At 37.1% G+C, this 12279-nt stretch overlaps 1 long non-coding RNA gene across 1 annotated transcript; it reads right to left on the reverse strand.

The window, feature by feature from the left end:
- Positions 1–6970: 6970 nt before the first annotated feature.
- LOC149239279 (uncharacterized) lies at positions 6971–8273 on the reverse strand. Its single transcript, XR_016245442.1, has 2 exons — positions 7654–8273; positions 6971–7243 (listed from the first exon to the last, which is right to left on the reverse strand). It is a non-coding gene; the product is annotated as an uncharacterized LOC149239279 (long non-coding RNA).
- Between the last annotated feature and the right edge of the window lie 4006 nt (positions 8274–12279).

The following is a 12279-nucleotide window of genomic DNA, read 5'->3' on the forward strand; positions in this document are numbered from 1 at the left end:
TGAAGAGGAGCACAATTTTTGCAAGACCTTCTATTCAATGGCAGAGAATATTAGTCAGTTGGTTTTAAGGTTGGAGAAATCCGAGGAGAGAAACCCATAAGGACAAGGTTCAACACATGGGAATGGTGGAGAAGAACCCCCTCCTTCTCCTTCCGGGAGTGAAGGTTCTCCTTCCTCTCACCACCATAATCGTAGAAATTCAAAGGATGCATCTAAGAAACCTTTCTTTAAATTAGATGTTAAATTTGATCTTAATGGTGAAAGTAACACAGAGAAGCTTAATAATTGGATTAGGCAAATTGAGGTCTATTGCAGGATTCAACAAATCGTGGAGGATGAGGCAAAGATTCAGCTGGCCTCTCTACGGCTGAGCAACACTGCTCTCATTTGGTGGGAGAGAAAATTGTAGCGTAGTAAGAATGTGGGTAACCTCTTTTCCTCATGGCCTGAATTTATTTCTGCGTTAAAGGAATATTTTTATCCCTTTGGATACAAGCAAAAATCTTTAATGAATTGGTAATATTTAAGGCAAGGCAAAGGTCAGGATGTTCAGAGTTTTATAGAGGAGTTTAGAAAGCAAGCACTGAATTTGGGTATTGCACTTGATACACCTGAAGTTGTAACTAAGTATATTGGCTCATTGCATAGCTACATTAGGAATTCATTATTGTTGTTTGAACCAACCACTATTGATGCAGCCAACGTAAAGGCAATTCATATTGAGAACAGGGGCAAAAATGAAAGAGATGATCATTCCAGAAAACCACCATTCAAACCTCCCAATGACAAATCCAAAGCGAAATGGAAAGGAAAGGAGAAGAAGACGACAACAGCCAAAGAAGGAGAAAGGTCATATTGCAATCACTGCAAAATGGAAGGCCATGATGACGATCACTTTTGGAAACAACACCCAAAAAAGCATCCAAATAAATATGGAGGAAAAGGGAAGCAAAAGGCAGTGGCAATTGCGCAGCAAGACCTTGGATCGAATTCAGGAGATGAAGCGTTGATCACAGCAACGGGAATAAAAGGCACTCTTACACCTCATGTTAATTCTGAATTGCGTGAAGGCACTAGTCCTATAAATGAGTCCCTTCCTAATGACCGAAAGAGAATTGAACTGTTTCATATCAGAGTTGTTGTAAATCATACCAAAGTTGAAACTCTGTTTGATACTGGATCCCAAGCAAACTTAATTGCAGAATTCCTTGTAAAGAAACTTGGCTTAGAAACAAAACCACATCCAAAACCTTACCCGCTTGGATGGATACATGATAAAGCAAAACTGAATGTAACCAAGTAGTGTAGAGTCAAATTTGTGATCGCTTCTAAGCTATTGGATGAAGTAGAACTGGATGTAATACCATTGGATATCTGTGGCATGGTATTAGGGAGCTCATATCTGTATGATAGAAAGGCAGTCTTTTTCCGTCATGAAAACAAATACCAAATCACAAAAGATGGGGTAGAGTATATAGTAAGGGCTCATCAAAATAAAATCAATGCTAGCCTTGTAAGCGCTGGACAAATGAAAAGGCTGGTGAATTCCAATAAGGGTTACATGTTGATGGTTGTAAGGGAAAAAGAGGTAGAACTAGCTGATGCTTTCCAAGGTTGTGATCAGGGACATAAACGGGAATTATCTAAACTAATTTATAATTATGATGAGCTGTTTCAGGAACCGAAGGGATTACCTCTGAAGAGGGAAATCCAACATGAGATCCATTTGCAGCATGATGCTCCTTTACCAAATATTGGCATGTACAGGATGTCAACCATTGAGATGGAGGAAATCAAGAAACAAGTGCAGGAATTGTTGGACCAAGGGGTCATCAGGCCGAGCACTTCTCCGTGTGGTTCACCGATTGTCTTAGTGCCAAAGAAAGACAGCACATGGAGGATGTGCGTGGATTAGCGCATGCTAAAAAAAATTACGGTGAAAAGTCGCTACCCTCTTCCATGCATAGATGATTTATTAGATCAGTTAAAGACTGTTGTTTATTTCACCAAATTGGATTTGTGCAGTGGTTATCACCAGGTCCAAGTTGCAAAGCGGGACGTGTGGAAAACCGCCTTGAAGACCAAACAGGGGTTGTTCGAATGGATGGTGATGCCATTCGGACTTTGCAACGCTCCAGCCACTTTTATGAGGGTCATGAATGATCTCTTTCGACCTTTCATTGATGAATTTGTTCTTGTATATTTAGATGATATACTTGTCTTTAGTAAAAGTTGGAACGAACATGTGCGTCATGTGAAAAAAGTGCTTGATGTACTGAAAAAAAAAAAAAAAAAAAAAAAAACTCCTTGTAAAATTGTCAAAGTGTGAGTTTGGGAAAGCCTCTTTGGGTTACCTAGGTCATATTGTTGGTCATGGGTAGTTACAAATTGATCCCTCTAAATTGAAGCAATTGTAAATTGGCCTAAGCCTACTAGTGTAACCGAGGTCTGTAGCTTTTTAGGTGCAGTCCAGTATTGGAGGAGATTTATTACTAATTTATCTGTTATTGCAGCACCTCTGCACACATTGGCAAGTGTGAAACAGGTCTTCCAATGGGGAGGAAGATAGCAGAAGTCCTTCGAAACATTGAAGGAAAAGATCCACACCACACCAATCTTAGCCTTACCCGATCTCCAACAGCCATTCGAGATCGAAACCGATGCCAGCGGTTATGCCATTGGAGTTGTATTGATGTAGTAAAAGAAGCCGATTTGTTACCATTCTAAGAAGTTTTCTCAAGCTGTGATGAACTATCCCACTTATGACAAGGAGCTTTATGCCTTGGTGCAGAGTGTGAAAAAGTGGAAACATTACCTGATCGGCAATAAGACCATCATCCATACGGATCATCAACCCTTGCAGTAGCTTCAGTCACAAACCAAGTTGCAACAATCTCATCATTTCAGGTGGATGGGTTTTCTTCAACAGTTTCATCTAGTAATAAAGTATAAGAAGGGCACTAGCAATAAAGTGGTCGATATGCTATCTCGCCCTCCTATTTCTGCTTCTGTTATTTTGCATAATGCTTCGTTGTCTTTTGAGAGTTATGCTGAACAATATGCTAACGATGATGACTTTAAGGAGATTTATGCAAAACTAACCCATGGTTCACAGGTGGACAACTATAACTTGCAGGGGAAACTGTTGTATCACCTTGGTAAATTGCGTATTCCCACAAGGAAAAGAATACATGTAATTCGAGAGGCCCACACCTCTCTTGTGTCTAGACACTTTGATGTCGAAAAGACTTTATGTCATGTGCAAAGATTTTGTTTTTGGCCTCATATGAAAAACACTGTGACTCGCTATATAAAGGGTTGTGTGATGTGTTTTGTTTCAAAGCCCTCTAATAGAAAACTTGGGCTCTACACACCACTCCATATTCTGAGTCGTCCATGGGAAAGTGTGTCAATGGACTTTGTAGGAGGTTTGCCTTTATCCAGAAAGAGTCACGACTATTGTATGTTGTCGTTGACCGTTTTAGCAAGATGTGTATTCTTATGCCTTGTAAAAAGCAGATCACTACAGAGCACACTGCTTCTCTTTTCTTTCATCATGTTTGGGTCCATTTTGGGCTGCCCACATCAATTGTGTTAGATCGGGACTCTCACTTTCTCGGAGAGTTTTGGACCAGTTTATGGAAGATGATGGACACCAAACTGAAAAGAAGCACGACATTCCATCCACAGATTGACGGACAAACAGAGGTTGTCAACCGTACCATGGTACACTTGCTACGAGGCTATTGTGGGAAACATCCCAAGTTGTGGGATGAACATCTCCCATACGTACAACATCGCTACAACTGAGCAGTGCATTCATCTATGCAGCGTTCACTATTTGAGACATGCTTTGGTTACCTGCCAAAGGGCCCTTTTGATATGGTCTTTGGAAGGGAAGATGGCTCTAGTGGACGTAATGATAGGGACAAAGCTCAGCAGTTCATTCAATGAATCCAATTGATTCACCAAGCAGTACAAGAGCAATTGGAGAAAAGTCAAGCCCGTTACAAGGCTCGACATGAAAAACACCGAGTCGACCATCAATTCCAAGTGGGCAACAAAGTGTGCTTCCACATCAACAAGGACATGATTAAGGGAGAAGGGAAGAAGTTGTGACCCATCCGGTATGGTCCATTCACCATATTGGAGAAGATTGGAAACAATGCCTTTCATCTTGATTTGCCGATATATATGCAGATGTACTCAGTAGTGAATGTAGAGAACCTAAAGCTGTATGAACCTCCATTGATCATGGACACCGATGAGATGGGCACAGTTCCTATAGTTGATGATTTTGCTCTAGAATATCTCGATGAGTTACCTGAAGACATCATCCTTGACAGAAGGACCAGGACTTCACGACGAGGAGATGTGGAATACCTTTGAGTTGGTTTCAAGGGAATGCACCCCAGCAAGGCCAAATGGCTGGAGAAGGAAAGGGTGAGGGAACAATTCCCTCACTTGCCAATTGACTAATGAAAGCTTTTGGCAGTCCAAAAGCTCCTCAATGGGGAGGATTGATCCAGGTGGATCTTTAGATAAAGTGGCATGGAAAATCTCAAAATTTAAAGTGGCAGAAAAGTAAGTATCCTAACATCATATTGAAGAACTCGTCGCCCTGATTCTAATGGTGTGAACGACACTTCAATTCGAGTCCGGATGGTGGAATTGTAGCAGAAAGAGTTTGCCTTAGTTCCTTTGGAAATGAGGCATTTTCTCTTAAAAATGGGCTTAAAGAAATCACAATCGGAGAAGGCAAAGGGGCGGACTTAAGGCAGGCACGGCGGAACCCTCGATTAGCGATCTCCAATTAATTGGAGTCGGGGGCCTGCGATGTGTGATATCAAAACCAAGCAGAGACGAGTTGTGATTGCAATCGACGATCAGAGTAATTGACCGATCGACGATCGGAAGAACCAAAGACCAGGACCCCAAGCCAATGCGATACACCGATGCCAATATCAACGATAAACAATCTCCACTAACGGGACTATTGACAGAGCAATGCGCTGATTGCGATATGGGCCAGACCCGATGGGTCTATGAGCCCGATTTGATAAACTTTGAGATCTTGTTCTTAAGGTTTTGGTTGGAATTATTAGTGTTTGACGAGTTTTTGTATTATTGTTCTTAAAACGATAAAAATGATATTTTAAAGGGTTGTTGTGCCTGCCGACCCTTCTATCTAAACGACCTCTATTATAACCAAAGCAACTCCAATTTTCAAGCTACCTTTGTAACAAATCTGACATTATAAAAGCCCGATGTATGAAGAAAGCAGGAGAGGATTTTCAGCACGTTGTTCGAGGCAGGAGAGCTTTCAGGTGGCTGATAGTGCATTTTGTCTTATTTGGAAAAGTTTTATATGTTTTCAGTGCCTCTCAACACCACAGACGCATTGGTGTTGTCCATTTCTCCATCTGAGGTCTCCATTTCACAGCCATTGTCCAGAATGGAGGTATAAGCCTCTTTTGATGTACTGATGATTGTATTCTCTTCTTTTCATGCCATTTAATATATGAAGGCCTCCCCATTGATCGAGCAGGGCCCGGAGACGTAGTCCGAGTTGGACAAACTCTGTTATCAAGTCTTGGTGTCTTCTTGTCATGCTTTCGTGTGTTTCTTCTTCTTTTCTTGTGTGCACATTAAAATTCTGTGTTAAGTTGCAATTTTCACATGTGATTCTTTCCATACATCTATAAGCGAAAGTATCCTGGATCAATTATCTTGTCTTTAATCAAGAAATTATACATACATGAAGATCACAAAACAAAAGAAAAAAGATATAGGCACATGCTAGGGAAAAAACCCCCTTGAGGGAAAAACCCAGTCAAAGTAATTCTTCCATTCAATAGTATTCTTTGAGACTCTTCACCCTAGACCAAGACCGGACTTTCCCTCCACACCATGTCAGCCTCCAAGATCTTCGACCCTTTCCAGCAAGTTTGACTATGCAGCAGATCCCAACAACATGCAACTTTCGACAGCAGCAAAACCCTAGGAGACTTTGATCTCCTAAACCAGACCATGAAACAGAGAGAGAGAGAGGCACCAAAAGTTCTATTTTCCTCTTCTCTAGAGACTCCCCCAAACTTGCAGTGATTTCCTCCTTCTGGCAGCACTTCCCAGAAGATATTGAATTGCTTGAGAGAGTGAATGCTTCAAATGACTTCAACTTCCTTCTATATATAGCCTTCTTGTAGGTCGAAAGGGGGCCTTTAGGCCGACATGATGTGGAGGACACATAATTCGTATTTTACTTGATAGAAAACCTTTTTACATGAACTAAAAGCCCAAGAAAGGTCTCTTCAAATGTACAATGACTCTATACCAAGTGGAAGTCATGTAAATATTGAGTAATCAATATTGAACTTGTCTTGGAAGACAAAATTAGTTATGCCTTGGAGAGTGAATTATAGATATTTAATATTAATTATAGTATTAATCAACTAAATATTTAGTAAACAAAGAGCTTATTAAATTGAATACTTTTGCTCAAATAATAAATCGATACCTTTGATCATATTTGAGCAAATCTCTAAATTACTTTATAACATAGTTTTCTAAAAATAAATAAAAAGAAATTTTCATTATTTTATATGCTTGAAAATAAAAATAACAAATAGACATAACAAAATTAAATAAACATAAAAATATTAATAACATATATACACAATACATACCTAATATATACATAATATTCACAAAAGTTCACTATTTACCATAAAACTTTAAACCTAAAACCCAACAATTTTAAAACCATCTTTTTTATTATATTAACTTCAACCTTTAGAATACCATATTTAAAAATTCCCTAACACCAACCTTTGTATACCAAAACATTTACCATAAAACCATAAGTTAAAACTAGAAACTCTATAGTTTCAATGGTTCAATTCGATTGAAGACCATCACCGAAACTGCGAAAATGAAGAGAAGACAATGAATCGCAGTTGTGGTGCTCACAGAAGCCAAGTAAAACTCCCCTTTGAAATAGAGGATTTTATAGTCTGAAACTGCTACTGGTATACAGAGGAATTTATAGTCTGAAACTCCTACTGGTGTACTTGAACGAAAAAACTGAGCTGTTACTGCTATACTTGGGCAACCACTCCAAGCAGAAGAAGAGCTAGTAGAGGCAATATTTCAAAAAAAGTTGAAGATGCTGCTATTTCACCGCTGTTGGAGGGGGGAGGAGGAGGAGATATTTCACCGCTGTTGGAGGGAGGAGGAGGAGATCCTGCATGCCAAAAATATTGTCATGTGCCTCTGTACCTAGCACCCACATCTGATTCATTCAATGCTTATCAAAAAAAACTTAGTCAATTTAAATGAAAATTTCTAAATTTAATTGAAGTGATTATGAATCAAATATGAGATTTTTTCCTTTCTTCCAACTTAAAATTGAAAAAATCACTGGTTCAGCTCTTTTTATCCAGTTAGCCCTTAATTTTTTGGGAAAAATAAAAATAAAATTAAAACTAATAATGTCAAAAGAACCTATTTTAAATTTCAAAGAGTATGGTGTTGTTTCCCCTCACCAAAATTAACACTATTATATTTAAGAATTTACAGATTTAAGTAAATTCACATTATATTCAAAAATATTTCTAAAATCTAGAATAAAAAACAAAAGAATAAGAATTGTACCCGGAATTGTAGTATTGGAGCAATCAGTGGCGGTGGTATTGATACTGCATCTGACAGGGAGCTCCATGGCCTGAGTGATGTTGATCTGCAATTGGTTAATGAGGCTGGTATTGTTCAACAAGTTACACAGGCACACCTTGTCAGTATTGTACACATTCACCAGCGGATTGCAGCATGAACTTGGGGGTGTCCCCGTTGTCGTCAGATAAGGCGCACACGTCGTGATACTGCTTATGCACGACGTATTAGTGCTTGAATCTTGCCCTCTCGCATGGCCACAGATGCCTAACAGAACCATTGTCATTATTCCCAAATATATACTATTACCCTTAATATTTTCCATGATGAAACAAAGGTTATTATCAATTTTTTAAACTTAATTAGATTGCGATTCTGAAAATAATTTAATAAATCAGAATTTAACTGGATTGCAGATTCCAATAAACAAAATCAATCGAAACAAACAATAAATTAAATTTCCCAAAAACATATCAACTCAAACCATCAAAATCGATTTGCTTCCTGCGAGCCCAAAATACCCAATGGACTCTGCAACAACAGAACAGGAGAGGTTGCGTGAAGAATGTTAGAAGCGCCCATTTGTCTATATATGGGCCGGTAGGCGGGACTAACAAATTCTTGATCAATGAAAGTGACTTGTCGTGTTTAATCTCACGACGCAGCCTGCTGTTGTCTTCTGGATCTTGAATTGAAAATTTCAAGATTGGCAACCGTGAAATTTTATTTAAATCTTTCTTAATAACTCACCTTTTGTGCTTCAAATAATAATTGAATGCGTGCTCCGCATTACATGCAATTTTGAAATAATCAACGAATGCATGCTCCTTTCCTGTGCCCTCGGTCATCAGAGACTTCAAATTATTTGTTTGATTTTTATGTGGCTTATCTTTAATGGCATTGAAAATTTCCACGTCTTTTGGATGCTGAGGTAACCATAGCAGCAATTTCAGTATTTTTAATTTTAATTTTATTTTATTTTAAATAATTTTTTGTTAATTTTATTTGAAGTTGTGGTGTAATTTTTTGAATTATAGAATTGGTATATATTTTTAATGTTTTTAAAAATATATTGGGAATTATATTATTAGTATTCGAGTTTAATCTAATTTCATATAATTCAAGGATTTATTGAATTTTATTTTATTTTTGTTATTTTATTTTTATCTGGGAGAACTAGTAGTTAGCATAATGGGATGTTATTTTCTTTATCTAGTTTCAAATTCTAAGTGGGAAGGCATTTTTGGGTGTAGGAGGCTCAAGGAGCAAGGCCATTAGTTTTAATCTTGGGAGTATGCTCAAGGAGTAAGGCCATTGGGTTTAGGTTTGATCTTGGGAGTAGGCTGCCAAAATCATATATCTACTCTTGGTGTTATAGTGGCAGCTACAAGATTTAAATAAAGCTATTAAATTTGATCTTGAGAATTCTCCATATATTTACTCCTAATATTATAATCATAATTTTTTTATTTAATTTTGAATCTCATAGAAATTATTTCAATAAATTATTAATTTACCGAAAAAACACATTTTAAATTTAAAAATATATATGTATAAAAGAAATGTACTTATATAAAATCCTATCATGCACCACAGCCCAAATGATGACACCGAAGATGATTATGATATACCACCATTCTTTATTATTCATAGGATTTCATGATTATTATGTTAGAAAAAAAAATTAAAAATGTGAAGGAATATGGACAAAATAAGGATCCTAAGGGAAGATGCCGAAAGAGTCCCACCCCATAAGAAAGTCAGCCAAAACTTTTTTTTCAAGTCAGTGTATTTTATTGTTAATGAGCGTTGGATTTGGCTTCCATTTCAGAGGATGGTTAGAATCAATTTATCATGCGTTGAGGAATTCAACAAAGCTTACTGATAAGTATAAAAGGGTTTTGATTCTTAAATTATTAAGAACAAATTTATTATCAATTCTATCCTTAATAGGGTTATAATTATATTTGATGCTTAAATTATTAAGAACAAATTTATTGTCAATTTTATCAATAATGTTTATGTAATTTATGATTATTATTTTCAAAGTGGTTGATTATTTTTTAGGAAGGATAATGAGTATATCTTTATCTTATTTTTGTGAGTGATGTAATTTATGATTACGATTTTTAAAGTACTTACTCAATTATTTTTGCATAATAATAATAATGGAATATATTTTTATGAAGGTTTGTTCATTTTATTTTATTATGAAAAAAGGTAAAGAAAAAGGAAGTTGAAAGAGCATTTACCATCGTTTCTTTTTGGTTTTCTTATAAATTATTACAAAATTATATTTTAACATTTTGCTTACTCGCTTTTATTGTTTGGGGATCAAATTTTTTGTTTGAGTAAGTATTTCAAGTTGTGATGATCAATTTTAATATCAAAACTTTGCCCGAGTAGATATCACAACATGCAATAAGCAATCGTTTATTTTTCATAAGTTGATTTTTCCAAGTAGGCACACATTGTTTCAACATGATTTGTATAAGTTGTATTTCATTTTGTATCAATGTCATAAACTTGAAACTATAACATGATGTCAGTGCCATTTTTCTAAAGGTCATTGTCAAGACTGATGGACACCCTCCTTGTTGTTGCACTAGTCTTTAAGACCCACACCAATAGCAACATGCCAAATGTTCCTCCATCAACCCAATAAATGTTTGAACTTTGTGCTATGAGGTCTATTGACACCTATTCTTCATCTTAATTTTACAAATATTGTATAGAGTCATGCATTAAATAGCAAATGATAGCCACAAAGCAGTTTTAAAAAAATTAAGAGAATGAAATTAATGGAAGGGGTGTAGATTAGCATCTTTCTAATAGTCATATGTGTTGAATACTAAGAAAGAGGGGTGAGGGGGTGGGGGTGAGGGGTGAATCATACTATTCAAGTCCTTCACTTCTACTCTTATATCTTTTTAGTATATTAAAATGAGCAGTTAATAATAAGCCACAAAGAATCAAAATTAACACATATAACACAATAGGTTTAACATGGAAATACATACGGGAGAAAAAAACAAAATAGTTTCTTCTTTATGATGATTTTAGGCATCAACATACAGTTACAAGGTTTGCAAGTGCCCACTTGTAGGAAACTCTTACCCCCTTCCAAATTTGTAGGTTGCAACCTGCTAGAGACACCAATCCCTAAGATTTTGTAGGCACTCACCTACAAGGAACTCCAATCCTCTCTCGATCTTTGATTTAAATAATGTTTGTTGCAATATGGTTCACTCTTTGTTATGCTCTTTCTTTGCATCCTCAACAATCACTCCAATTGTCATTGTCACTCAGCAAATGTAATTGTTGTAGCTCTCACTCTCACGGTACCTCTTACACTTTCAGAGTGATTTTGTTGTACTCAAACTCACTGCACTTTGTTGTCTATATAGTCTTTTAGTATCTCAGTTACTCACTCTCACATATTCATTGTATCAACAACATCACCAATTATTCAACCATGTACTTATACAACATGAAATCTTCCATGAGCCATTTCTTTTACCATGGGTATCAACTCATGGTATTTACCCATGGTTTTGTGTATTGACTGAGTCTCATTATGTAATATTTTTAGCATACTGAGAAGTATATTTTCACATATAGCATCCCTGTGCTCTTATGTTTTGTTGACTGAATCTTCCCTTCTGTCTTTGTCCTATTACATTTCCCATGTACATGACCTCAACTAAATACCACGGGTCTGCTCTCTGTTTTGTCACGGTTATATGCCACTGGCTCTTGGGATGATTTATTTCTTTCTTGACCAAGAATTATAACCAATAAATTAAGCATATTGTGCATCAAAAGGTTTGGCTTGTATTTATTTTTCAATTTACCAGTACATTGATATGCCCATACCTTAGGGTTGGACACCTTAACTTCACGTGACCATGTGCTGTAATCGTTGGCTGAACATAATGGGCATCGAAAGTTTTTCAATCTATTCCTATTTTCAACTTGTTGAGAATCGAGACCCCTTAACCTTGTAAGTGCCATAGTTGAGCTTCATATGATGATCCGGAGATCAAAGTTTAGCTCAAAAATGAATGTGCCCAAAATCTTTCGAAACCAATGTCAAGTTGTAGTGTTCATCGTTTTGATTCCAACAACACGTGGTTTGCCTCAATCTGATTTCATGTGGAAAAGTTATGATGTTCTGATCATTTGGATCAACAGTTAAGAACATTTTGCAGGTTGTTGACTGGGCAGTGATACTATTGACGTCAACAAGTCTACTGGGCACGTACGGAACAATCATGGCCTGCCAAGTGGTAGCCTTGTACAGTGCAGAATGACACATTTTGATTGGTTGGATTTGTTTGTGGTGGTCTAATGAGGGGATGCCACATTGCCCAACCAAAGGCCACCATGTGACACCTCGTGGTTGGATAAAATTTTGTTAAGGGGTTGGATAGCCTCGGATGGGATCAAACAAGCGACCTCCCTCGTCCAACTTCCATGCCTTGCCATCTCCTCTGCACTTTGTTTCTTACACCTTAAGGGCATCGATGCTATTTAAGTTTTCATTGGGCGCATGTTTGGAGGATGGATCGGGTGGTCAACCTTAGCCCCCGGTCACTTGCTACCTCA

Source organism: Pinus tabuliformis, chromosome 8 (genome assembly GCF_031772625.1).
Source record: "Pinus tabuliformis cultivar Carrire ecotype Pingquan chromosome 8, CPIR1, whole genome shotgun sequence".
Taxonomy (NCBI): Eukaryota; Viridiplantae; Streptophyta; class Pinopsida; order Pinales; family Pinaceae; genus Pinus; species Pinus tabuliformis.